Source organism: Topomyia yanbarensis, chromosome 3 (genome assembly GCF_030247195.1).
Source record: "Topomyia yanbarensis strain Yona2022 chromosome 3, ASM3024719v1, whole genome shotgun sequence".
Classification (NCBI taxonomy): domain Eukaryota; kingdom Metazoa; phylum Arthropoda; class Insecta; order Diptera; family Culicidae; genus Topomyia; species Topomyia yanbarensis.
This window is the reverse complement of record NC_080672.1, coordinates 294,436,664-294,463,956: the sequence shown is the minus strand read 5'-3', so window position 1 is coordinate 294,463,956 and position 27,293 is coordinate 294,436,664. Positions and strand designations below refer to the sequence as shown.

Genomic DNA, 27,293 nt, shown 5'->3' with positions numbered 1-27,293 from the left:
ATTTTATTGTTTTTGCTTAAAATGAACTGAAACTTGAATCGAAATGTTGGATTGACGTTTTAATTGGTCCAATACCATCCTGGTCATGCAGTGCCTCGTTGCCTACCGCTACCATCACTCCGCTTCATTGTCTGATGCTCTTAAAACGTCACATGGGTTAAGGTGCAATGTGCCAATACGAGCATTATTACCCACACGCCAAAGAGTTATTAACTATTTTTTGGAACATAGCCTTCAGAATGATTTTATATTCATCCTAAGTTGGGGGCCCCTAAAAGCCCGGGGCCCCTGGCCCTGGCCCAGTGTGCCCATGCGTAAAGACGGTACTGGCGTCCTGGGATACGTACAGAGGAGTCGACGGAACGATTGGTTCGATGGCGAGTGCCAAGAGATATTGGACGAGAAGAATGCAGCACGCGCAGCGATGTTGCTTCAAGCCACTCGTCAGAACGTGGTGTCATACCGACGGAAGCGAAAACAGCAGACTCGTCTTTTTCAGGACAAAAAGCGCGCCTGGAAGAGTCTGAGAGAGAGGAGATGGAGTTGCTGTATCGCTCTCAGGAAACGCGAGCGTTCTTCAAGAAGCTGAATGACTCTCGCAACGGTTTTTGTGCCGCGGGCCGAAATGAGTAGAGACAAGGCAGGTAGCATCTTGACGGATGAACGTGAGGTGGTCGAAAGGTGAAGGCAGTACTACAATGAACATCTGAATGGAGCGCAGGCGGACAATCGGGCGTTCAAGGAAGACGATTATGTCAGTGTCGCAGCCGACGGGGATGTACCGGCGCCCACTATGAATGAGGCTAACGAGGCTATTCAACAGCTCAAGAACAACAAGGCAGCTGGTAAGGATGGTCTAGGAGCGGAACTCTTCGAGGTGGGTCCGGAGAAACTGACGGAAAACATGTACCGAATAATTGAAAGAATCTGGGACAGAGAACAGCTGCCGGAGGAGTGGAGGGAAGGGTTCATCACCCCGATATACAAGAAAGGCGACAAATTGGACTGTGAAAACTACAGAGCGATCACAGTGACAAATGCCGCTTACAAAGTGCTATCCCAGATTCTGTTTCAGCGCCTATCACCGCTGGTAAATGGATTTGTCGGGAGTTATCAGGCCGGTTTCATCAACGACAGATCAACAAACGACCAAATCATTACTATACGGCAAATCCTCCAAAAAGGCCGTGAATACCAGGTCCCGACACATAACCTGTTCATCGACTTTAAAGCCGCACATGACACGGTGGACCGTGTAGAGCTATGGAAAATGATGGACGAGAACGGCTTCCCTGGGAAGCTGACAAGACTGATTAAGGCTACGATGGATGGTGTAAGGTGTTGTGTCAAAATTTCGGGCGGCCTCTCGGGTCCTTTTGAAACACGCAGGGGACTAAGACAAGGCGATGGGTTTTCCTGCCTGCTGTTCAATATAGCGCTGGAAGGTGTAATGCGAAGAGCGGGGTTCAACATGCGGGGGACGATTTTCAAGAGGTCCGGACAGTTCGTGTGCTTCGCTGACGACGTGGACATAATCGGTAGAAACAAGGAGCCGGTAGCAGATCTGTATACCCGACTGAAGCGCGAAGCCGTACGAGTAGGATTGAAGATAATTGTGTCTAAGCCGAAGTATAGGCTGGGTGGCGGAACCGATCGCGATAGGGAACGCTTGGGCAGTAGTATTACGATCGACGGCGACGAGTTCGAGGTGGTTGACGAGTTCATCTACTTAGGCTCACTGGTGACTGCAGACAATAACATCAGTCGGGAGATCAGAAGGCGTATTATCTCTGGAAATCGTGCTTACTATGGGCTCCACAAAGCTTTGAGATCCAGGAAGCTTCACCACTGCACGAAATGCGCCATGTACAACACACTGATTAGACCGGTGGTTCTCTACGGGCACGAAACGTGGACAATGCTCGAGGAGGATCTGCAAGCACTCGAAGTCTTCGAAAGAAGGGTGCTGAGAACGATCTTCAGTGGGGTGCAGGAGGATGGCGTGTGGAGGGGAAGGATGAACCACGAACTTGCGCGACTCTATGGTGAGCCAAGTATCTGGAAAGTAGCTCAAGCTGGAAGGGTACGGTGGGCGGGGCATGTTGTGGGGATGCCGGACAACAACCCCACCAAGTTGGTTGTCACCTCCAACCCGGCAGGTACAAGACGGAGAGGAGCGCAGCGTTCCCGGTGGCTGGACTAAGTGGAGCAGAACCTGGCGAGTATCGGGCACCTGAGAGGTTGGAGACAAGCAGCAACTGATCGGGTGACGTGGCGGAATATTGTGGAACAGATTAAATCATGTTAATATGACGTATAATCAGGAAATATATAATATAATATATGGGAGTACTATACCGTAAAACAAATCGGTTCATCAATATCTGAGAAAAATTATTCAGATCGAAACCTAATGTCTTCAACAAAGATTTCGAGGATACTATTACAAACAACTTTGTAGAAAACAAACGACCGGGAGCCGATCCGATACTGTTCGTGGGATTGACGAAAGAATCTTCTTACACGCTCAAAACGGCTTCGCTCTCTGCTGAACCTGATCCGTCCTCCAACAGCATCGAGGTTTACTACCAGAATGTTGGTGGCTTCAATTTATCAACGGACAGCTATTTACTCGCGACCACGGGCTGCTGTTATGACGTTATCGCTTTGACCGAGAGGTGGCTCGACAAGCGTACTCTGTCTCGCCAGGTGTTTGCTTTCATCATTCGATGCCTACCGCTGTGACCGCAACGCCCTCAACAAGCACAAAATATCAGGTGGTGGTATGCTTATCGCCGTTTACCATGGTATAGAAGCCCGAATGATCATCGATGACCGGTGGGCGAGCTCCGAGCAAGTGTGGATATCAGTGAAACTTTCCAATCGCAATCTGTTTCTGTATGTCGTGTATTTCCTACCTGACAGAATTCCTGATTTTAGCCTGATCAATGTACATCTTTCCTCTTTTTCTTTCATCACTTCGATCACTGGCCTGTCTAATGATATTGTTATACTGGGTGACTTCAATTTACCTGGCTTGACGTGCTGTCAGGTAAGTAATGGATTTCTATGATCGGATATCGAAAAATCTGTGCTTATAACCAATGCCAGTTGTATTTTAAGACAACTACAGCAGCGCAACTCTTCGGCAAATTAATGATGTCACCAACGAGAATGGACGTACATTGGACCTCTGTTTTGTAAGTGCCCGGGACTACGTTCTGTATTGCTGCACTGCTCCGATTCCTTCAGCCCATATTGATATATAATAGTGCTGCATGACATTCTTGTAAATGGTCGGTGTTAAGTCAGACCGGACTAAGTCGCAAAATATAAAAAAAGTGAGATAATGATGTCACTGGATAGGACATTTCGTCACCATTCGTCTTTTGCCAGATTTGGAATATGTAACAATAATCAAGAATTATGACAAAAATTAATTTTCAATTATAATGTAAAGGATGCTACGATTCAAACTTTAAACTCGTTTTTCTCGAAATCAATATTTTGTCACTTAGTCCGGTCTGACTTAACACCGGCCAAATGATATATACAATATCCTTAATATTACCATAGCTGAAAAACAGCTGGTCCATGCAGACCACAAAAACGCCATGGGAGAGGTTCAGGTTGGGGTAGGGTTAAGGAATTGATGTATACTTAACGAAGAATTGTGCTGCAGAATATGATGAAAAGCTGTATCGATCAGTTCTACTGTTTGCTTTTCAGAAATAAAAATAATATGTTTCCACAAAAAAATTGATATCAAATATTTGTATTTTGTGATAAATCACACAAATGCCAATTTATAAGTACTGAAAAGTTCAGTTTAGCACCGTGGTATTATCAAGATTGCGAGATCGTGAGTGTAGGTGTGCGTGGATGATCGCAAAGCGCCCATAAATTCGATTTTGTACCCATGTGGCCATTTGCATATTCGCAAGTGTTCGTGAATGATCGCGCGGATCGTGAATACGATATTTGATTTTCAGTGTGCAGTTTGGATTCTAGAAGTTCCCTCATTCCAGTCGAGCTCCCGGTTGCCATGGAACGAGTTGTCTCGTGAATATGAGCGTTATTTTTGATTGGTTCTAGGACAGTGGGTAGAGATTTAAGAACTGTCGTGATCCATCGATGGTTGATGGGAGATATCCACTATCACGTCTATCCGCGGGAATTGTAGTCGGATGAATCCCGAACGAAGCTGCAATTTTTCGCATGTCGATATGTATATCTATGTATATCTCAAAACAATCTCACACTCATACCTTGCAATGTGTGGTGTGTTGTTATGCCGATCTGAGCTTCGGGTGCCGTCAATAGGTCTCGGGCACCTGAATATTTCTCTCACCCGAACTACCGTGATTCGTGCATAGGGTAAAGACTTAATTTTCGCCCCATTAGGGAGGGTGCCACACTATTCCATTAATTACGCAGTCTACAGTCGATGAAATGCACATAAATTTGCATCAGTATCCTTGCTTCGTTCCCAAGAACCAATTTAATACCAAAACTCTCCTCAGAATGGGGAAATACTTCTGTTTGAGCGCCACGAAAACTCGAATCGAATGCTCCTATTTTCGCACTACCATATGGGCCAATGCGTTGAACAAAGATGGCAGACGCTGCTCTAACTAACGGCTTCAAATGGGTAGGACGATATTAAAAATAAGGCGAAAATAGTCTCCACACCCTACATACATACGTGAGCTGAAGACCGCTTTGGAGCTCCTTCCATCTCAACGATGATAAATATATTTGCACATCGGTCTGAATTTTAACGCAATATTCACACGCACACATAAGCAAGCCGCTATCCGATCTTAGGTTCGGTCGTATTTCATGGGTTAGGGTAACAGAGGTATTTTGGCCACCTCACATATTTTGGTCCACCCAACCTCTTTCTTTTATTTATTAAACGAATTTACATAAAATTTTGAAAATCTAGTAGTAGTTTTGTTGAAAAACTCTTATTACAGTAATTGTATATCAAGATGATTTTTGCAGATACATATTACCATTATAAATCACAAAATTGTGGAAACTCATCAACCGCTATACAGAAATGAAGAAAAAACTAGAGGAAGTAGCAGTATTGCGAAGTACTTTCAAAACATATTGTAATTAAAATACGTCATGTTTTATTGAACAAATTATGTTACTGTAATCATAACTAATTGATGAATGTAAAATTGCGTAATTTATATGAAAAATTACATCGCAGTTCATACAATAAGCTATGACCACATTATATTGTTTGATTTAGGGAAAAAACACATTTCTGCCATATTTTCTGCAATTAACCTTTTCATCCGTTTCTTGACGTTATTGCTACTCAATGAAGAGTGTAGGCGGCAAAGCTTGTTGTTTCGCATATTTTTTTCCTTCTTGTTTATTTGACATGGCTTGATGGGTCAGCATAACTGAGCATAATTTTCCAAATGCCAGCCTATCAGGTTTTGTTGCTGTAGCTTGCCAACTGCGTGTTTAGATTCTCTTCTTTGGATGTGAAACATTAGCTGCGTTGTCTCCCGCACTTTGGAGGTCATTCGGTCCGTCTTGTCTTACGTTTTTGCTCACGTGCATGTCGTCATCGGTACTGCATTCATGATGCTTACGGTCGGATGTCCTTATTTGCTTCTTGAACTCAAAACTCGCTGTTGTAAATTCGTTTCCATCGGCAATTGATTCTTTATTTTTTTTTTTTTATTCATTTCGTTTATTTGATAGGCACAAATGCGTTAGCTTGGCGGTGCCAAATGCTTTTGTTTTTACATTTGGATATCTTAAAACTAGGAGGTTACAATGTTGAAATATTTTTTTTACAAAGGAAAAGAAAGTTTACAGCTATCTTAAGACTAGAAATAAGATTCAATATACAAAAGAGGGCCAAAAGATTTTTTTATGAAAAAATTTAAAACAAGGGATTCACTTTGATATACAAGAGGGGGAGTAATAGTATTTTACGAAATATTTTACGGTTATCTTAAAACTAACAATATAGTTTAGTACACAAAAGGGGGGAACAAATATTTATGAGAAATTTCACAGAAATCTTAAAACTAGGGATTCAATTCTATTTACAAGATGGAGGACAAGAGTTTCAATAAAGAGTAAAAATTATAGCTATCTTAAAACTAGGAATACAGAATACTAATTTGAATTTTTTAACTAAAACTTATGCTTGGTCAAGATATTCAAAGGGTGGCTTATTTCCGCATCAGTGTAGCAGCAGTTGTATCAAGGACAGGGGAGAGACAGGGAAAGAAGAGCAAAACTTGCAACTTTCGCTCGAACGGCGGGGGGGGGGGGGTGAGGGGGATCAGCGAACCAAATTTGCGCCTCAGTATAGTAAGTCGTCGAGTACCGGATTGGCGGATGGTATTCTTCGGACCCGCGGGGAATCCTTCAAAAGTCATCGGACCTCGAGTCGCTCTCGCTTCAGTTTCCTTCTATGCAGGCGTAGTGGTAAGGGCGATGGCGGTTAAATAGTGGCACTCTGGAGCTGATCGGTTCCACAAGGCAGGAGGAAACTCTAAAAACGAGAAATAAAAGAGAGGGGCTAAATTGGGATATTTATCGTTTTTATGAAGGTATAAATAAGGGACATATAGGGGAAATCACGAGTTGCCAGCATATCTCGGACTGGTACATTGGGTGGTCTACCTCGGGCCCGAAGGGATTCCTTTAACTGAGACCTGGCGTCACAATACCCGGCGCACACCCAGACAACGTGTTCGATGTCGTGATAGCCCTCGTCACAAGCGCACAGACTACTCTCCGCAAGCCCAATACGCCGCAAATGCGCATCCATGGTGTAGTGATTGGACATAAGTCGGGACATTACACGAATAAAATCCCGACCCACATCCATCCCCCCGAACCAAGGCTTCGTTGATACCTTTGGGATAATCGAATGTAGCCATCGTCCAAGTTCCCCATTGCTCCACGAGGTTTGCCAACTGTTGAGCGTCCTCTGACGACAAATACTAAAAAATTCGTTGAAGCAGATTGGTCTTTCGTATATGTCACCATTTAATGCGCCCACCTTTGCTAATGAGTCGGCCTTTTCATTGCCCGGGATAGAACAATGAGAGGGGACCCAAACAAAGGTAATCTGATAAGATTTTTCAGATAACGTACACAAGGACTCCTGTATCTTCCCCAGAAAATACGGTAATTGCTTTTTAGGCTTCACCGCACGAAGAGCCTCGATAGAGCTGAGGCTGTCCGAAACGATGAAGTAGTGATCTGTGGGCAGAGTGTCGATGATCCCAAGGGTGTACTGAATTGCAGCTAACTCTGCGACGTAAACTGAAGCGGGATCATTGAGCTTGAATGAAGCGGTGATAGTATTGTTGAAGATACCGAAGCCAGTGGACCCATCGAGATTTGATCCGTCAGTGTAGAACATTTTGTCACAGTCGACTTCTCGGAATTTATTATAAAATATATTGGGGATCACCTGCGGGCGTATATGGTCCGGAATTCCACGAATATCTTCCTTCATGGATGTGTCGAAGAATACAGTAGAATCAGAAGTATCTAGGAAACGGACACGGTTGGGATTGTACGAAGAAGGATTGATGCTCTGTGCCATGTAGTCGAAGTACAAGGACATAAAACGGGTTTGAGAATTAAGCTCGACGAGCCTCTCGAAGTTTTCAATTACCAACGGGTTCAGAATGTCGCATCGGATGAGCAATCGATATGAGAGTTCCCAAAATCGATTTTTTAGCGGAAGAACGCCCGCCAGCACTTCGAGACTCATCGTATGGGTCGAGTGCATGCAACCCAAGGCAATGCGCAAGCAACGATACTGGATTCTCTCCAGTTTGATGAAGTGTATGTTCGCAGCGGAGCGGAAACAGAAACACCCGTACTCCATCACCGACAATATCGTTGTTTGGTACAACCTGATCAGGTCTCCTGGGTGAGCACCCCACCATGTTCCAGTTATTGTTCGGAGAAAATTGATCCTTTGTTGGCATTTCTGTTTCAGATACCTAATGTGACATCCCCAGGTACCTTTAGAGTCGAACCAGACCCCGAGATATTTAAATGTGAAAACCTGGTTGATCGTTGCACCCATTAATAAAAGCTGGAGTTGCGCCGGCTCACGCTTCCTAGAAAAAACAACCAACTCAGTTTTCTCCGTGGAGAACTCGATACCCAGCTGAAGAGCCCAAGCAGACAAATTGTCCAAGGTATTTTGTAATGGTCCTTGCAAGTCGGCAGCTTTGGGCCCTGTAACAGAGACCACCCCGTCGTCTGCAAGTTGCCTTAGCGTGCATGAATTGGCAAGACAATCGTCAATGTCATTCACGTAAAAATTGTAGAGCAGGGGACTTAGACATGAGCCCTGGGGAAGACCCATGTAGCTAAATCGCGATGTTGTTAAATCGCCATGCGAAAAGTGCATGTGCTTTTCAGACAACAGGTTTAGCAAAAAGTTATTTAAAATTGGTGAAAGACCATGCTGGTGCAGCTTCTCTGACAGAATGTTGATAGAAACTGAGTCAAAAGCCCCCTTAATATCCAAGAAGACTGATGCCATCTGCTCTCTGTTAGCATAGGCCATTTGGATTTCTGTAGAAAGCAACGCAAGGCAATCGTTCGTCCCTTTGCCTTTGCGGAAGCCAAATTGTGTATCTGACAGTAAGCCATTTGCTTCAACCCAATTGTCGAGGCGAAACAAGATCATTTTCTCGAACAACTTCCGAATACAGGACAGCATTGCAATCGGCCGATACGAGTTGTGGTCGGAGGCTGGTTTTCCTGGTTTTTGGATGGCGATGACCTTCACTTGCCTCCAGTCATGAGGGACAATGTTACCCTCAAGAAACTTGTTAAATAAATTCAACAAGCGCCTTTTTGCAGTGTCAGGCAGATTCTTCAGCAAGTTGAATTTGATTCTGTCTAACCCTGGGGCATTATTGTTGCATGATAAGAGAGCAAGTGAGAACTCCACCATCGAAAACGGTGTTTCGTTCGCGGTATCGTGAGGAGACGCGGCGCGGCACGTTTTCTGTACCGGGACAGAGTCCGGACAGATCTTCTTGGCGAAAGCGAATATCCAACGGTTTGAATATTCCACGTTCTCGTTGGTACTATTATGATTACGCATACGTCGAGCCGTACCCCAAAGAGTGCTCATCGCTGTTTCTCTCGTTAACCCGTCGACGAACCGACGCCAATAACTGCGTTTTTTGGCTTTCATTAGACTCTTCATTCGCCTTTCTAACGACGCGTACTGTTGATAGCTAGCGGGTAACCCGTCTTCCCGGAAGGCCTTATATGCAGTGGACTTTTCCGCGTACAGCTCTGAGCACTCTTTATCCCACCACAGGGTGGGAGACCGTCCATGGGTATTCGCGCTGGGTACTGGTTTAGTCTGAGCTTGATTCGCACTGTCGAGAATCAAGCCAGCCAAAAACCTGTACTCTTCCTCCGGAGGAAGTTCTTGAGTGGATTCGATTTTAACGGATATCGCGGTCGCGTAACTCTTCCAATCAATGTTCCGTGTGAGGTCATACGAGACATTGATTGTTTTCGATGGTCTTGAACCGTTAGCAATTGAAATCACGATAGGCAAATGATCGCTACCGTGGGGATCAGGGATCACCTTCCACATGCAATCTAACTGTAGCGATGTCGAGCAAAGCGACAAATCCAACGCGCTTGCGCGTGCTGGTGGTGTAGGAATCCGCGTCATTTCTCCCGTGTTTAAGATGGTCATGTTGAAATTATCGCAAAGATCTTGGATTAATGTTGATCTATTATCATCATGAAGACAGCCCCATACCGTACCGTGCGAGTTAAAGTCTCCCAGAACTAGCCGCGGTGCCGGTAAGGATTCCGTGATATTACAAAGCGTTCGGTGCCCTACCGAGGCTCTAGGAGGAATGTAGATGGAAGCAATGCAAAGGTCTTTACCTTTGATTAAAACTTGACAAGCGACAATTTCAATGCCTGGTGTCGAAGGGAGGTTAATTCGGTTGAAAGAATAGCACTTTTTGATCCCCAAAAGTACTCCTCCATAGGGGTTTTCTCGATCCAGACGAATTATATTAAAGTCGTGGAAGTTGAGATTTATATCGGAAGTTAACCAAGTTTCACATAATGCGAAAGCATCACATTTTAAACTATTTAGTAAAAATTTAAAGGAATCGATTTTCGGGAGGATACTTCTGCTGTTCCACTGTAGAACAGTGATCGAATCGGTGACCTCGTTCGATGACTTAGCCATCGATGGATACGATCGCTGCAAGGAGGGGCCATTTAGTAGTCAACTGCTTCAAAAATGTTTGCACTATAGGGAGAAAACGTATCAGAAGGCTTTTAAGAGGATCAGTAACATTGAAAGCTGTGAAAATTAAGTCCACTATGTCAGAAAATTTCATTAGTCCGCTACTGGACTGAGTATCTGTTTGAAAAAAAGGAACACTTGGGGTTTTTGGTGTCCCTGGAAGTGGTGGGTACTCCTTGTTAGAATTAATATTTCCAAGTCCTGGAGCAAATTGATTCGGCTTTTGTGCATCACTTCCGTTGGATTTATTGGTTGTAGATGGCGCACTCTGAGTGGACGACACCTTGGCACCCTTACGGGGCAATGTAGGGGAGGCTGGATTTCTCCTCTTCCTGGATTCCCCTGGGTTAACCAAAGATGTTCCCTCTCGTGGGTCGTCAGATTCTTGCTCAACGTTAGCCAAACCAGCATAGAGATTTTCGGACAGGACAGATGGCGAAGCATTCTTTAGCATTTCTGCATAAGAACGCCTTGAGCGTTCCTTAAGGGAGCGCTTAATTTTATCCCCGCGCTGCTTGTACGCAGGGCATGATTTAAGAGCATGTGAAGGGCCCCCGCAGCAAATACACTTTTCAGTTTCTTTGTCGCAAGAGTCATCCTCATGCTCTCCTTCGCATTTGCCGCATCGTTTCTTATTTCCACAATATGTGGCTGTGTGGCCCAACTGCTTGCAATTGCTGCAGCTCATGACCCGCGGTACAAACAGGCGCACTGGTAGGCGAACCCTGTCAAGGAGGATGTAGTTGGGAAGAGAGGACCCGGCGAATGTCACCCGAAGCGAGCCTGATAGAGAGTAGGTAGTCTTACCTCCCTCGGTGTTTGCGGTATATAATTGTTTGCATTCTAAGATCTTAATCTGTTCAAGAGAGGGGTCCTTAAAGCAGCCAACCCCGTGCTCCAACAGTTCTTCGCATTTCAGGCCCGGTTCGGACACTACCCCATCGATTTCACAGGCCACACAAGGCACGTACGCTTTAAATTCCCGCGTAAAGCGCTCACAGCAAGCAATCGCGTTTGCCTGCCCGAGATCATTCACTAGAACACGTATCTTGTTTGCTCGAACACGTGTTATCTGAGTTACGGCCGGGTAATTAGCAGTCAGATCTCGAGAAAGTTTTAAAATATTAACCGGTTTCTCTCCGGTCCGAAAATATACCACCCATGGCCCAGAGGAACCTTCTGGGTACTGCTTTATACGGGGAGCAATGCGAGTATTAGGGGGATCAGGGACTTCCATGATTACATCAGATGGTATTTCGCCCTCGGCCATTTAAGCACGAGGGCAGAGCGTTATATAAACGGGAATGTGTCTTATTATTTGATTACAAGGTAGAGTAAAAGTAGGGAAAAGGAAAGAAAGCAAACGAGGGAAAAAAATAAAGCAAAACTTATCTGCAAACAACGTCGATTGTTCCGCACCAGCGAAAACAATGTGCTGGATTTACTTTCGGCACCAGCAGAACGACAGCTAACGAACGAACAAAGGATGACCTTGACTCACTAAAATTTACACACCGAACACCACTGTGAAATATAACGATCCGTTCCGTTCAAAGGTTGGGAGACGTATGAATTGATTCTTTATTGATGGTGCTGGTTGTTGGTTTGGAGGCATTTGGTCTTATAGTTGTTACTTCACTCTTGGTAATGGCGGATTGTTTAGTGGTACTGGGCCCGATCGTTGTTGATCTTGTGTTTGTTGCTGCCCGAGGCATTATTCAGCACAGATTTCCCTTTCAATAAATACTGTTGTCCCAAAGAATGGACACAAATCAATAGCTTAGGATGGATATTTACTCTGACATTTTTTATAGTAGACCAGTAGCTGAAACTGACGTAAGTTTAGAAATCAACTAAACTTGTTCAAACAGCCTTCAACGAGAAAGATATGCATACATATTAGACACGAGCATTTCTATTCAGTTAACGTCATCTTGCAATAGTCCATGAGAACTAAAAACGTTGAATCTCTAGTATGACGACTTGTCATTTCAATTGTTTGTTTACCATTTACCTGACAGTGTTACTCCAATCGAGAACGAGACGTGTCAATGGCCCAATGGTATCTTACGCGATTGGAATAAATTAACAGATACATGGCAATCGATTGAGATGATGAGTCTTTATTCAGAGATTCAGTCACATTAATAGGAATAACATGGATGAATCAAAAGAGCAAGCTAGAAGAAAAATATAATTTTATAATTCTCTATTCTTTATTCTTATGATGGTAGTTTACTACAATAATATTAAATTACTGCGAGTAAACACGAAGTGGACGAAAATATGTTTGCAAAATTGTTACCATGGCCAAAATATACTTCCACTACGGGTCAAAATGAAATTTCGGTGGCGGAAATAGAAAAAAAAAAGCATTTTATGAAAAATGCATTTTTTATTGATTTCTTAGTAAATGGTATGTTTTTAAGATATCTGTATTGATGGTCAGATGTAAGCCGATGTTGTACATGAGTATATTTACCAACCTTTGCAGTTTTTATATGTCTTATTCGCAAAATTTTAAAACTATGTCCTAAAGTGGGCTAAAATACCTTTTTACCCTATTTCCCCTCATTATAGTTTCTGTGACACGGTGTGATTCTTTTACACACACGTACTTGCATGTAGGAAAGTGAGCGCAGGATAGATTCGGAGCTCAGGGAAAATCCTTCTCTACAATGTAACCGTCAAGACAAGGGCACCTTTAGCGAGAACTTGAGCCTTAACCCACCTTGTACATTATTTCGACCATGGCTAAGGGAGTAATAAAGGATACCAAGTTAAGTACTAAATGTGATAAGAATGCAGCCTAACTAAAAATAAATTAGTCGTGATAGTTTCTCGCTATAATACTGCTTTAGTGGAAATGCCCCCAGACCACGTCAAGGGACAGTATCATGTTGAGGGGGAAAACTGTTCAAACAAGATACGAATAATTAACTACAATCGACTGTACCAACTACATTCAAATCTAAACAACCAATGAAAAAACAAACAAATTCACAAACGTAACACAGAAGACGTGAGAAAGCTCTAACTGAAAAGAACAACCGACTGTAAGCAATAAGACGATATTGACTCTGAAAATACTACATCGCCGTAAAAATTCATTGAAAGTAGAAAAGACCCACGGCCGTGTTAAGCTTACGCCTTCATCACCGGAAATTATGTTTTACGACCGTAATAATATACGTGTTTGGTTCATGATTAAGAATCTCTCAAGGAGTGATTGACTGTCATATTTGAAGAAAAAAATCGTTTTACACATACCATCAAATCTCAACCGTTACAGAGTTACTGAAATTTTTGTGTAAAAAACTTATTTATCTTAAAATACCTCTAGCTCGAAAAGTATACCTCGTATTTTAAATCTTTTATGTCCATTGGATAGGTGAGAATTGAATTTTCTATTGAATGGTGTTCTCATATCTTTCAGTTAAATAGTTTTAATTAACTTTTAGTTGTACACTAGTTCAAAGTTGGTGTTTTTGATGAGGTTTTTGTTAATTTTCTCAAAATAATGAATTATGATTATAGCAATATCTATTATCCAAAAGATGACTTTTTACTAGTAAAATAACTCAAAATTAGCGTTTTTGGGAGAGTTTTGTAATTATTCTAATTATTAATCAACTAAATTTATCATCACTATTGTTCATTTGGTGCCCCTAATATTCTCTACAACTTGTTATTTGACACTTTATCCCTATCGCTTTTCATTTCGCTGCAATTTAATAGTTAACACAGCACCTCATCACAAATGTAGTGGTTTCGAATCGTTGTTTTTGCATATGAAACGAGGTGATAAAAATGATTTTGCTTCAAAACTAAAAGAGATAATTGAATGGAGCTAAAGAAAGAATTGTAGAACTTGCTGAGATGCATTAATTCCATGATAATAATGGTGCTGTTTCTTATTTACTATTTTAAGAAAATAACGAAAATGCTACTAATAACACTAACTTTAAACTAATTAACTTCTGAAAGAATACTAAATTCGCTTAACTGAAAGGTATTTATACCTTTTTCTATGCAAAATTTTCCTGCTTTCGAATAAAACTAAGAAAAGGTAAAATATGTGCCATACTTTTTCAATAAGAGCTAGTATAAGTGAATATGAGATAAAAATATCCAAGTTCAATAACCCAAACACATAAAAACAAGGAAAGATAAGTGTTTCATGTCAAGGAACAAATTATGCAACTCTTCAAGACTAAAAATTTGAATTATTAAAATGGTGATGATAACTATTAAGATTTTCGTGAAATGAACGAAAAATCGATCAAAATTGTTTAAGTTTTAAATAAATTACTGTGAAAAGAGGTTAAGTAACCCTCATTAGCATTTTGACATTTGAAGAAAGTTTTCAATGGATGAAATTTTCTCACCTATTCAATGGATCCAAAAGATTTGAAATACAAAGTATATTATTTGAGGTAGAGCTATTTTAAGACAACTAAGTTTTTAACACAAAAAATTCAATAACTTAATAATGGTTGAGATTTAAAGGTATGTGTAGAACGATGTTTTTCTTCAAATATGACAGTCAATCATCTCTCGACAGGTTCTTAATCATAAACCAAACACCCTGTATGTGAAAGCGCCTTTTAACGGACTTAACAGCTGTTCCAGATACATACTTTGTTCACTGTTAAAATAGTGACGAAATACCTATTTTGATTTTTAAGTTCAACTCATGGAGCTTTATTTCTAGACAGTATTTATACCAGGTGTCATGTGCTAAGGAAATATTCTTAATTTGTTAAACTTTAAAAATATATTAGGAAAAAAACAACATTTCTATAGAGTAGGAAAGACCAATACTAGAATGAAGCTCCGAATTTATAGGATTTAATGAGACTTGCATGATGACTGTTAGATCTGTTTTACCACAATTTTTTGTTTCGTTTATGCAGGTTAAAACCATAGGGCCGTTCACTTCTTTTCAGGTTAGAAATAGGGTGAGCTGCGTACAAGGCAATCGATTACCAACTATGCTATGCCCGCCCCTTACTACAATTTTATAATTGTATCAAATATTCATTTAATTTCCCCTTTTTATAATAAGTCCACAAGTTGGACAAACCCCCTTCCCGCTATACCAAATGTTGGTATTCGTTACTCAATCGATTGATATACTGATTCACAATTACGACTGGAATTACAAGCTTATCGATTCGATAGCCGTCGGACTTACCGTTACTGCTCTAATCCCTCAATAGCCCTGAAAAGCGTTCACCGCGCAGTACTCTAGCAGGTTTTCCAGCAACAAATCTGTCCCTGGGTAGCCAAAGTGCACTTTGTTACAGCAAACGAACCTAAGAGCTGCGACCCTGTGCGTCGTCGTTGAGGGTTGACTTACTCGCTTGGTTTGGTGTGCAACAATCGGCTTGAACCTAGTTTTCCGAAAGTTATGTATTTCTTCAAATTAAAATTCACTCGCTATTCACACTTCACCGGAGCTGTAGCTAATGGACCATTATGGTTTTGAATTGTTGGGTTGGGGATACAGATGGAAAATAAGGCAAACATAACTCGGAAAAGCACAAATTAAAATCACAAAAAGCACTAACACTAGGACACACTAAAGCGAACACTAGCCAGAGGCTCATGGAAATACGACACGCAGAAGCAGAACCGGGCGTGGGATTCGAACCCGATAACGACGACGGACGTTGTTGACGTGACGGCGACGGTCACAGGCTCTCTCTCTCGTAGGGCAACCCGCACTGCCTTGGCTGGTTGATTTTCATCAATTGAAACAATTAGTGCACTCTGTTACTTCACCCTATGTGATTTATGCACTTCTTCTGTTTTCTTCGTTGTTTCATCTTTGTTACCTCCCCGATCGGAGAGGTTTTTTTGTTTCTTTATTTCTTAGTAGCTTTCTCTCTTTCTGGTTGGTGGTGATTAATTTAAATGTTTCGCCATTCAATTTCCTTCGAAATTCACATTTATAGGCATATATGTAGATCGCTGACGGCTGGCAACCGGTGGACGATGGAAGGTGAAACTGCAACTGCAAAGAGAAAACGAATGAAGATGGTTTTAAAACAATGCGGATTGAATGTATGTACTAATGGTTTGCAAAAGCGACTGCTACGATTTCGAGAGATCGAGCGAATATTGGTGCAAAGTTCGGGAGGGCTTGGCTCGTTGCAATATGAACGTTCAGTTTATCGACTTCCTGGTGTACCAATTTCCACGGAATGAAGGAAGCAATCAACTGTGCAATTTTTGATAGCAAACGAACGATATACATAGTATTACATACTTATGTGTAACAAGTTTAGACGATATTTACGACACTTTGTTAGTCAGATAACCTACATCAGCTAAGCAGTAATCCTAGTGGTGGTTTTATTTCTCTGTTGAAGCAGATCTTCTAGTTCGCTGTAAATCTTTAATTGTTACTTGGGAGGTTTACGAATACTGCCAAAACCCATAAGCCTATGATGTCTATAATTCGTGATTTGTGCAAATTCGAATTGTGAAATCTAGCAAGGCTAATAACTTATACTCTCAATTTTCAGAATCATATAAAAAGATACACGCAAAAGAATTGTGCATGCTTGATTCTATAAATTATTTCTTCATTTTTAATCGATAAATTTTTTTTATTGTGGTCCAAGGAATTTATTAAACCAAACTTATTTTTTGGTTAGATCAACCAAAATATCTTTTGAATCAATCTTACAAGTTTTGTTATCTGTGCTTTTCGAAGATCGACAAAATTATTGTTTGTTCCAAACAAATCAGTGATTCTAACAAAAGCATGCAGCTAATTGATTCAAAAGGACTGAATGCATTACATCAACAGTCCTTGTTGAATTGAAACAAATAAAAAATAAAAGTTGCTACGAAGAAGAAAACTTTTCCCACGTGCGTCAATGCTGGAGAAATTCGTGAAAATTTAAATCAGGGAATTCAGATTTCGGTAAATTCTTATAGTGCTCAGATTTTCCGGACTCGAAGGGCGCAAGTGCAGCTTGAAAATAATCATGATGTCGCACAAAGGTTAGTGAATAAATTAAGTCGAATGCACACGGTGCGTTTTATGGTGCCTTCCTCTATTCCAGGACTCAAACAAAACACCCTGTGTGGCTTAAAAACGACAATCGCAGAATTGAAAACACGTCACCGCACCAGAGATAAATAATACCCGTTCGAGAGGGCAGTTTCCTGTACTTCACCATCTCTGGTCCAACAGGAAGACACAGAGCGTATTCGTGCGCCTTCTGCAATCTTTTTGGAAAAGCTGAGACTCTGAAGCACTACATTATAGCGCATATCTGGAATAAACCACGCGCAGGACCAAAGGTACTACATAAAGGGACGGTGATTGGAATCGTATGCGCTGCATGTAATAAAATTTCATTTCGTTCCAAGCAAACCTACTCCGGAACAGGTTTGGAATCCCTTATGGATTCTCGCTCAAATGCAACAAACGATTGAGTCGGAATCGGTTGTTGCCTTTGAGCTGGAACTCATAATGAATCCATTCAGAATTCCTAACCGATCCCGGAATGGGTTTGACTGGGCCATACTGCATCCATTCAGGATTCCGAAGCGGTTCTAGAATGATTTGACTGCGTAAAATTAATGCATTTGTTGCCTGTTTTTAGAGAAAGGCCAATAAGTCAATGGCAAGTATTTACTTTGTGAGGTTCATTTGTACCGATGTGATCTGTTGTCAGCGAGTAATGGTTTGTTCTAAATTTGTCACGTCACCATGACAGTTGGCCTTTGGTTCCTATTAAAGAATAGGCATATTTTATATACAATAAAATTGGTTTTGCTTCAATATATGCTATGCATTGATTCAAATATTTGTTATGCTTAAAACAATAAAAAATATTATTTGATTTAACAAAAATGTTTTTTTGTATTGAACATTTGACATGCATTGATCCAAATATTTTATTAGTTTTATTCAACAAAATGAGCTCATTGATTCAACAAAGTTGTTTGTTATTTCGATTGTTGTTATGATAAAATCAATAAATATTTTTGTTGGTCCAACTATTTTCCATGTTTGATCCAATAAATTCTTCAGAATTATTTCAACAATTGTTTTATTTATATAAACATGTATGTTTTATTGAACACAGAACAACTTGGTAAATTTATTATTTCAACCCTCATATTATTTGACATTAAAAATTATTTTTCTGCGTGTAAGACGAAACCAACTGAGCCGTAGCGTGCGGTTAGCCAAGGGCGCCAACCTTGGGGGGGGGGGGGCTAAAATCTTGATCTAAATCTTATAAAAAAGTAAGGTTAAGTCGTAAAATAAGTCAGGATAGAAGTATCATTCCCAGATACACATAAAATTATTGTTTGAAACTGATAAAGAAAGCCGATGCAGACAGCAAAAAGGCACATAACTGAGACTCTACCAAAGGCGACAGAAGACTACGGTACGGTCCTGTTAGTCCAGAATAAACAACGAATAAGACAAAGACTTCAAATTTCAACAAAAATAGCAAAAAATATTGCAAAATTTTTCCACTCGTTTTCTCAGTTTCATAGGAACAAGGGGAATGGAAGAGTCAGGGGCAGTAAAGCAGCCCGCCTTTATAAAGCTGTAGCAGAGATCGTGGGGTAAGCTAGATCAATTATCATCGAGAAGATAAACTCATGCCGTACTATGAAAATTGCCAGGAGTAGTTCCTCAATATCACAAAGTTGCCGGTTCCCAACCTAGGTCTAACCAATCTTGTACTAAGTTAGATTTCTGGTTGAAATGTCACATGAGATTTTTGGTGTTCCTGGAAGCGTTGGAAACACTTTATTTTACTTCTGAATTGTCTAAGACCAGGTGCTGTTTGCTTCGGATTTGCGGCAGAACTTTTATTTCTTGTCGGTATATTTAGCTACCTTTCAAGAGAGAGAGAACAAAATTACTCTTGTATTGCATGTAATTATTGGAATATTGCATACGTGACGAATCGCGAAGTAGGTGTCGACTGAGTAAGACGTCAAAATGTTCCGTCCGGAATTTTGCGGAAGTAAATTTCTTCGAATGAAATTTGTAGAAAATGTGCACAATAAATATGACCATCAGCGATGAAAACGCCGTGAATGCGGAAACCCGTTTCCCATGTTTGATTCGTAGTGCCAGGGGAAAAACCTTTGTTTGAGGAGCGCGGTGATCTGCTTTAATTATTCTATTCCTTATGAGGAGGAACCGTGCCCATCAAATGAAGTTCTTTTCAGTGTTGTGAAAATTACCTGATCAATTACCGGCTGCAAGAATTAGGAATAATACTGGATACTCAAAACGAGTCCCGATACTTCGACGAGTTTCGATACTTGGAGCAGATAATTTGGTGAGATCAAACTTGTTTATTTTCTTAATTATGTTTATATGCTGAAAAAGGGCTAGCGTTTCTAATATTAGTAATTATTATTAGTAACATTTATTTATATAAATTCAAATAATAATATTATTTATATCCTTCGCCTTTTGTTATCTCCGTCATCTATGAAAACTGTTTCGGTTCCGAGCGTTCCTTAAGTAGATGATAGGACTATTATGGAATTTAAACGCTTGTAAGGACGTGGACAGGTGTGTGGAAATCAGCGGGTCTACGTCATTGAGGATTGTGGCGAAAATTGATATGACAATGGATATGCTCATTTCTGCAACTCCATCTACGATTTGTGCAGGTGTTCGTACTATGCTACCCCTGTTCGTTAGCGTTGAATTGCCACATAGCTTAAACACACGAAATTGCTCAGTTCCCCGTAATTCGGGGCGGAGGTAGCATTAGCAAACATAAGTGGGAGCCCGTGAGCTATTCGTGAACTACACAGAAAAAAATATTTTGTAATTTTAAGTTTATTTTCATGCACATATTTGGAGCATGAATATAAATATAAAATTAAGTTCCACCAAAAATCCACACGACTTGTCGTGCTTTCTTCAACGAATTTTATTATAATTCTACACGTGGATTGAAAATTACAGTTTCTTCAAACGGAAAACCAATGCACTTCAATGTATTTTTACACGCTTATTGCTGTAAAATGAATGATATATAATATTACACGAATGAAAGTGAAAAATTGTATGCTTTTTGATGCTCCAATTGAGTGCATTGATTTTAACGTAATTTTCAATCAAAGTTTTGATTCAATCTTTGTATGTTTACATTCGTATTGATTTACATGTCGTTTAAATTTCATTATTTTTTTGTGTGTATCGCCAATCGTTCTGACCGTTGACAAAGACGAACATCTGCTTAATAATTCATTTGGAGCATAGAGTATCAAGGGGATCCCGAAGTAGTTCGAGTTTGCTTTTATCTCTGCATCTCGATTGATAATTGTAATGAACTTCGTACACAATATATATTTATAATATAATTGAATATTTTTAAATGTGATGAACTAATTAATAAAACTCATGATTGTAAAACTGCAATGAAAAAGGAATATAAACGTAAAAAAATGAAACAAGCAACGAAAAAGAAACCCAAACGTCAATTTATGTTCTCATTTCACGGCGAAATCCCATTCGCAATCAGTTTTTTTTTACTTCGTTTATTTGACACGGCTCATAGCGGTAGCTTAACGGAGCCGTGGATCTTTTATATGTTTACAATACATGTAAAAATAAAAATCCAAACTAGAATTATTGTAGTAGTGTAGTTCGCGAGGTCTGTTGGCAAACAGCGTCAGGGGGGTCATTAAATTCTCTCTTGTTTTTCACGTCCCGGTCGAAGCTGGCTTGGTGTCCGGGATCAGATGTTCTCCCCTGCTTCTTGCACTTATTGTTGATCAGTGTAAATCCGTCGTCATTGTTACTATATTCGTTGCCGATGTTGCTTACAGTTGCTTTTGGGGCGCTGGATGCTTCTTTTGTGGTTGTCATTATGGTCTGTGCAACTGCTGCCACAAATTTAGCCACCGTTTGTGGTTCAGGTATTGGTATTGAAAACTCTGTTTTGGGTTGGTTTGCCGTAGATGAGTTGGCAGTCGGTTGAGATGCATCTTCCGCGCAAGGTTGTCCACGATGAGCTGTCTGATTACAATACTTGCACGTAGGAGTTTGCCCCTCATGGGTGCATAGCGTAGTTTGCATAATTGTAGTTCCGTGAGTTTTGAGTTTTATTGTTAAGTAGGAGGGTATAGGCCTTTCAACACGCATCCTCACTACAAAAACGCCGTTAGGAGTACCCGGGAAGAAGTTTCTCCAAGTATCAGGTGTAACAGATTCTACTTCTCCGTATTGCGACATGCATTTTGCAATTGTCTCAGGAGGGGTACGAGGTGATAGGTCATATAACCTTACATCTATATAATCATTCTCAATATATACGGGAACCTTAATTCCAACGTTGTCACTTCCAACCACGTGTTTTAAGTTGTTCTTCAAAACGAAACGCTCGGCTTGTGCTAACGTGTTGAATGATATTAACACTGCACTGCGAAGATGATGATACTGAAGGTACAACACTTCCGTAAGTCTAAGTTGCATTTTTTCCTTCAGAAGATATTCCACTTCACTAAAACTCGATCGTTTTAAACAAAATTTAAAGTCAACAACCGCAGCGGTGGGTCGGAGTAGAGCTTTTTCGTCAACTTTACTCATGATGACAAGAATAATCCGATGTTTCCTTTGTTCTCGAGACAATGCACACTAGATCGAGAGGCCTGTTGTTCACTTGACTCGATTGTACGTCTGACTGCGGCAGAAGTAGAAAGTAGACTGTTCGCAATCAGTTGTTCATGCATCCACTGTGAATCGATTTAGAATTCTATATAGAATTTTTTGCTGAATTGAAATCCATTCGGAACGGACTAGTGGGAATATATCCATTGCCCACTAGTATACTGATGTAAATCATTTACCGAAAAACCTCAGTTTTGACCGTAAACTTATTAGCTGTGCTAAAAGTATGCACTTTCGTCATTCAACTGTACAGTTTCCACACTTTCACAATTGTTAAAGTTTCTGTAGGACCTAGCTCGGTCGTTTTTTCTGCTTAGAAACCTTTTAGTTGGTTTTTTCTTCCTTAGGTACTTTTCATAAACAGAAAAGGAGTGCCCTACTTGATTTGATGGGTGTAAAACGTCATGGTTTTGTTTGACATTTCGAGGGACCGTGAGTTACTTATTGGCAAATCCATAATGAACCAAAAAATAAACGTTAGAGGCAAGGCCCTGACACTATTGTTCAACAACACAAGGCATGTTGCATCAAATTAAAAAAGTGTGTTTATGCAAATACCGGTGATCGTTATATGATAATCATCAGAGAAATCATACGTTGGGAACCCAAGCTCATTAAGTTTCCTCGACAAGCCATCGGCGAAAAGGATCCATAGAAGTGGTGACAGCACACCACCTTGAGGACATCTGCAGACATTCAGTTTCCTTATCTCTACTTATCTTAACGATGAGCACAGATGTCGGTTGCTCAGAATTGCGTGTATCCAGTTTATAATATATGAAGGTAATCCATGACCTCGTGCTGCTTTAAAAATGGCTTCGAAAAACACGTTGTCAAAGCACCTTTGTAACCTATCAGGGTAACAATTTAGCACTGGGTGGAAATATACCCATTATTGAGTAAACATTCCGTAGGTGATGACAGCTATGTGGCGGTACGGTTTTTTTGGTGTTGGTGTTTTCGGTCGAGAAAAAAAGGCAGCCATCGAGTTTTGGCTAGAAAGTGACAGACCATGGAGAAATAAAGACGTCCCCGTTACACCAGTTCGGGACAGTTTCCAGCCACAATAACCGTAGTGCGAAGTGCGCGTGTGTGACGGAAAGTTATGCGTTGTAAAGTGCCGGCCCGTGGTTTAGGCGCTTGTTTATTTTGTGGTGTTGGATCGCCATCGGGGGAAGCTAATCATCAAGGAATTTTCACTTCCCCGGCTAACCGCAAAGAATCCAGATGCACCGATCTGCCCTCGCTGGGAAGGATAAGCCGAACGAGCCTTGCTCTCCTTCCCAGCTAATAGCCAAGGAGGGTGAAGCAGGGTGTACAACGGCTCCCCCTGGGAAGAACATTGCGGTGTCCGGGATTCTTTGCGGGGAGCAAAGAATCCGGTGATTCGTCACCACCGTCGCTAGGGAGGTTCCGACAAAGGAGCAAAGCTCACCTCCCTAGCTAATGGTTAAGGACCGCTTCCGGAGCAGCCAACGTAATCAAGGAGAGCTCGGCCGTTGCTGTCCCGGCCGGTCGGACGAGACCTGCCACCTTTCCGCCCAGCAGTAGCAGCTCAACAGCAGCAGCAGTAGAGAGTATTAGGAGGAAATAAAAGTCGGTAAATTTGTTAATTTATTTTGTTTGTTTACCTTTTTTTGTTGTTACGAAAATCCGAAATTCTGTAGAGGTACCTGGGCCGCCCTGATAAGAAGGACTTACCGCTACTTACACCTTCAATATCGTGAAAAACTACTTGATTGCTTTTGTGAAACATCTTTTTCACAGTAGTAGCATTTCTTCGCTGATATGCATATTGCATTGCATGCAGCGGGTACTCGCCCAAGCTAACATCCCGAAAGTAGTTGTCGATTAAACGTTCTCCTGATTTGAGAAGGAATGAGGTCAGACTGATCGGTATAAAGCTCTTTGCCTCCTCATAGTGACGCGGCTACCTTTGGGAATGAATTTTACAGTTATTTCTCGCTACGCTGTTGGAATGTCTTTCGATTTCGATGTTGTATGTCTTTCGATTTCGAAAGTAATTTATTTAACTTATTAGTCTCGTTGAGACTTGAGACATTTGTGCAGAAGGTTTTCCAATCACTTCACTCAGAGGATCGAAGAACATTTCTGTATGTTTGCGAGCCAACTTAAATGCCTCCGACCCGTAGATTTGGGATTACGATATGTGACGATATCTAGCGATACATTTAAATGATCAAAGACGATATACTTATGATCAGATAACGACGGTTCGAGCTCGTTTGGTACGAGCCAGTTTGCCAACTCATGCATAATACTGTCAGAGCAGAGATTTACATCTAACGTATTTTCTCTATGTGTATGTGCAGATTTGTGCTGCTTAAGTATTCCATCAATTCGATGCCTCTCAAATTGAAATCTGAACTGCCCCAAATTATGTGGTGGACATTTGCATCACCGCCGATTAGCAATTGAAACCCATCATCAGAAGGTGATAGTTGATTATGCGGCAAATATGCCGAACAAGACGTATTTCTTGTTATGTTATCAACAGTCAAATTGACTGTAACAGCACAAATCTTACGAGTTTTGAGGTCGGATATAAGACATGCGTCAGATGCACTATTCGCAAGTACGAGGCATTTCACGTGGATTCGTCATGTCATTTTTGTTGAAAGTTGCGAAGACGGGGTTAAGTAACTTTCCAATATAAAATTTTGCTTCGTGGAAATACAGTTCTTGAATAAAAGCTATGGAAGCTTTTCCTTCCTGCACAAGACGGGATTGATTCATAGTTGCTGTACGTTTATGCTGAAGATTAATTTGTGCTACTCTAACCATACTCGATTTCTGTACTTCACATTTCATCATCAGCAGTACAGTAGCTAGAAGATACCAAACACGTTGGCTTATAATCGCCTATAACGAACCCCGAAATGGGTATTAGGGGCATGACCACCTTTTAAATCCCACGATTTGCACAGAAACAACCGTCAACTGTGTCAGAAATTCACTTATCACAGTAAGGGTAAGACCCACGACACTCAGTGCGCGACTGGGATATTTTAGTCCTGCCAGCCATTCAGTCCACGGCACGGAGAAACACCTTGCTTGACTTGAAGTCGCCTCTTACGACATGGGAGCAGGAACCCAGTGAATCAATTCTTGATTGAGAAACTTCAACCCGCCGGATTTCACATCGCTTCTAAGCTGGTTTTGTCCGGGGAAAGATAACAGACTGTTATCAACCTCCTAGTGGACCCCAAACCGACAATACTGGAAAATCATACTACACATGCTATCGAATCTCAACCGTTACGGAGTTGATAATTTTTTTGTATTGTCTTGTCCTAAAACAATTTTAACTCAAATACTTTTTTCAAATAAATAAAGCCTCTATCTGTCATTAAATGACATTAGATAATCTGTTAGAGGTAAAGTTGTCAAATGAAAGTGTGTTGGTTAATTTTCTGTAGGCATCATGGAATCATAACAATTTCTATTATCAAAAAAAAAAATAGTTTCAAGGCATAACGGTTCTTCAACATCGTAGATCTATTTCTTCCCATTTCTTTGTAACTATTTTTGTTATTGAATTATAAGGGGTTTAAACACACGGGTTAGAAACCTCCTTTTTTTTAAAAAAAAAATATGCATATAAAATAAAATCATTGGAGTTTAGTTATGTTACAAAACTGTAAAGTAAATAAAATCGAGCTATCCAAGCTGCTGTTTACACTTTACAAACCAACTGGGCCAGCATGTGCGCAGTTAGTTGCAATTAATAATTCAATTTGATGAATCGTTCTTTCTGTGTACGGCTAAAAAGAAACCCGCAACGCTTCAATTAACCCGAGCAAACAATGTTGCCCTGGAGAGCAAGTAATAATATATATTAAGCCGAGCTGCATACTTTGAAATGTGCACAAAAAATCCACTCGCGAGTTGCGTTCACAAAACTCGTACCTCGCCAACCGACCCGTCCATCTCAATCATTAACATTTTCGTCGTCAGCGCCCGGCGTAGCTCGGCGATCGTTCCATGAAGATTTGGCCGAGTCGCAACCCCCCGGGCAATGGCAAATGGTTAAATGTTCGCTGGAGGACTCTCAGCGGGATGCTCCCTCGATTATTATTACACTTGGAAACTCAGCTCCAGCGGCATACCCAATCTCGTAATTGATTATTATGATTTCATGAAACTTGAACGAAATTATGCAGTTTCGGACAACTGGTGTTATTTTAGCTCTCCCTCTCACACACTCGTTCTGTCTGCGTGATTTGTTCGAACTGCTTTGTTTCCACTCTAGCGCAACCTCCTATTACGAAGCGTTTAAAATAAACTTTCACGTATTTATTCTTCCGTTCGAACACTGTTTCCATTTGAGGCTGTTTCGGAGATGCACAACATTCATTATTGGGCTGAGTGTTTCTTTTGTTTTGCTTCGTGGTGGAACCGAGTGCGACTTGTACACTAGATTGATGAAACAACTACAACAGAAGCTGTACTGTGCAAAAAGCAGCGAACTATTGGAATCTAGGGGAAAGGTAGGTACGAACCGTACCGATTCTATACTTGTCCATGAATTGCTTTGCACGGAAATTGTTAATAAACCAATAAAATTTCAAGCAAGAATATGTTTAAGTTGGTTGTGAAAAGGAGACTCGGAATAGAGATATTCCATGAGAAATCGCCGATTCGAACGAAAATTTGCAGTGGTGTTCGGTTTATGAATCTCCATGATTTTCTCTGGCAATTGGCACATTTTGATATAAGAGCAATTTTTCAAAAAGGCGTAAACGCTTCTGCGTGCATTACTTGCAAAAAATTTTTGTTCGTAAACTGTATTTTAAACGAAAAAAAATATACACTGAAAAAAAAATTGTGTCATGTTAAAAATTTAAATAGCAAGAAAACACATTTTTTTTAAATATTTTTATATTTTGTCAGCGAATACCTAAAGAGAAAAGAAACATTGTGAAGGTAATGGTATGATGGAGAGCTTTTCGGTTAAAAAAGTATTTGTAACGATAACTTCATACATGTTTTAAAATTTCATACTGACACACAAAAATGTAATTTTATTACAGAATATGATTCCAAGCATTATTTTCAATTATAATGCATTTAACAAAAATCTTCCAAAATGCGAGAGTTGTCGAGATATTTGCAATTTAGCTCCAACAAAAACAATGAATTCGTGTAATTATGCTCTTTTTAAAAATTATTCGCCTTTCCCTATCACAAAATGTCAACAATCTAATGTTTATCGTTTTGAAGACGTGAAAGAAACTTTTTCAGTGTATTTGGATCATGGAAAAACTTTTAATAAAACGTTTT

The 27,293-nt window shown here is 40.6% G+C and overlaps 1 protein-coding gene across 1 annotated transcript in view; it reads right to left on the bottom strand.

Annotated features, from left to right (window-relative positions):
- LOC131691016 (neurofilament heavy polypeptide-like) overlaps positions 1–27,293 on the bottom strand; it is a 277,605-nt gene that overhangs the window by 196,040 nt on the left and 54,272 nt on the right. Inside the window, exon 2 of the mRNA XM_058977141.1 lies at positions 15,507–16,328. The gene's annotated coding sequence lies outside the window, so the exon portion shown is untranslated. The remainder of the gene's footprint in view (positions 1–15,506; positions 16,329–27,293) is intronic.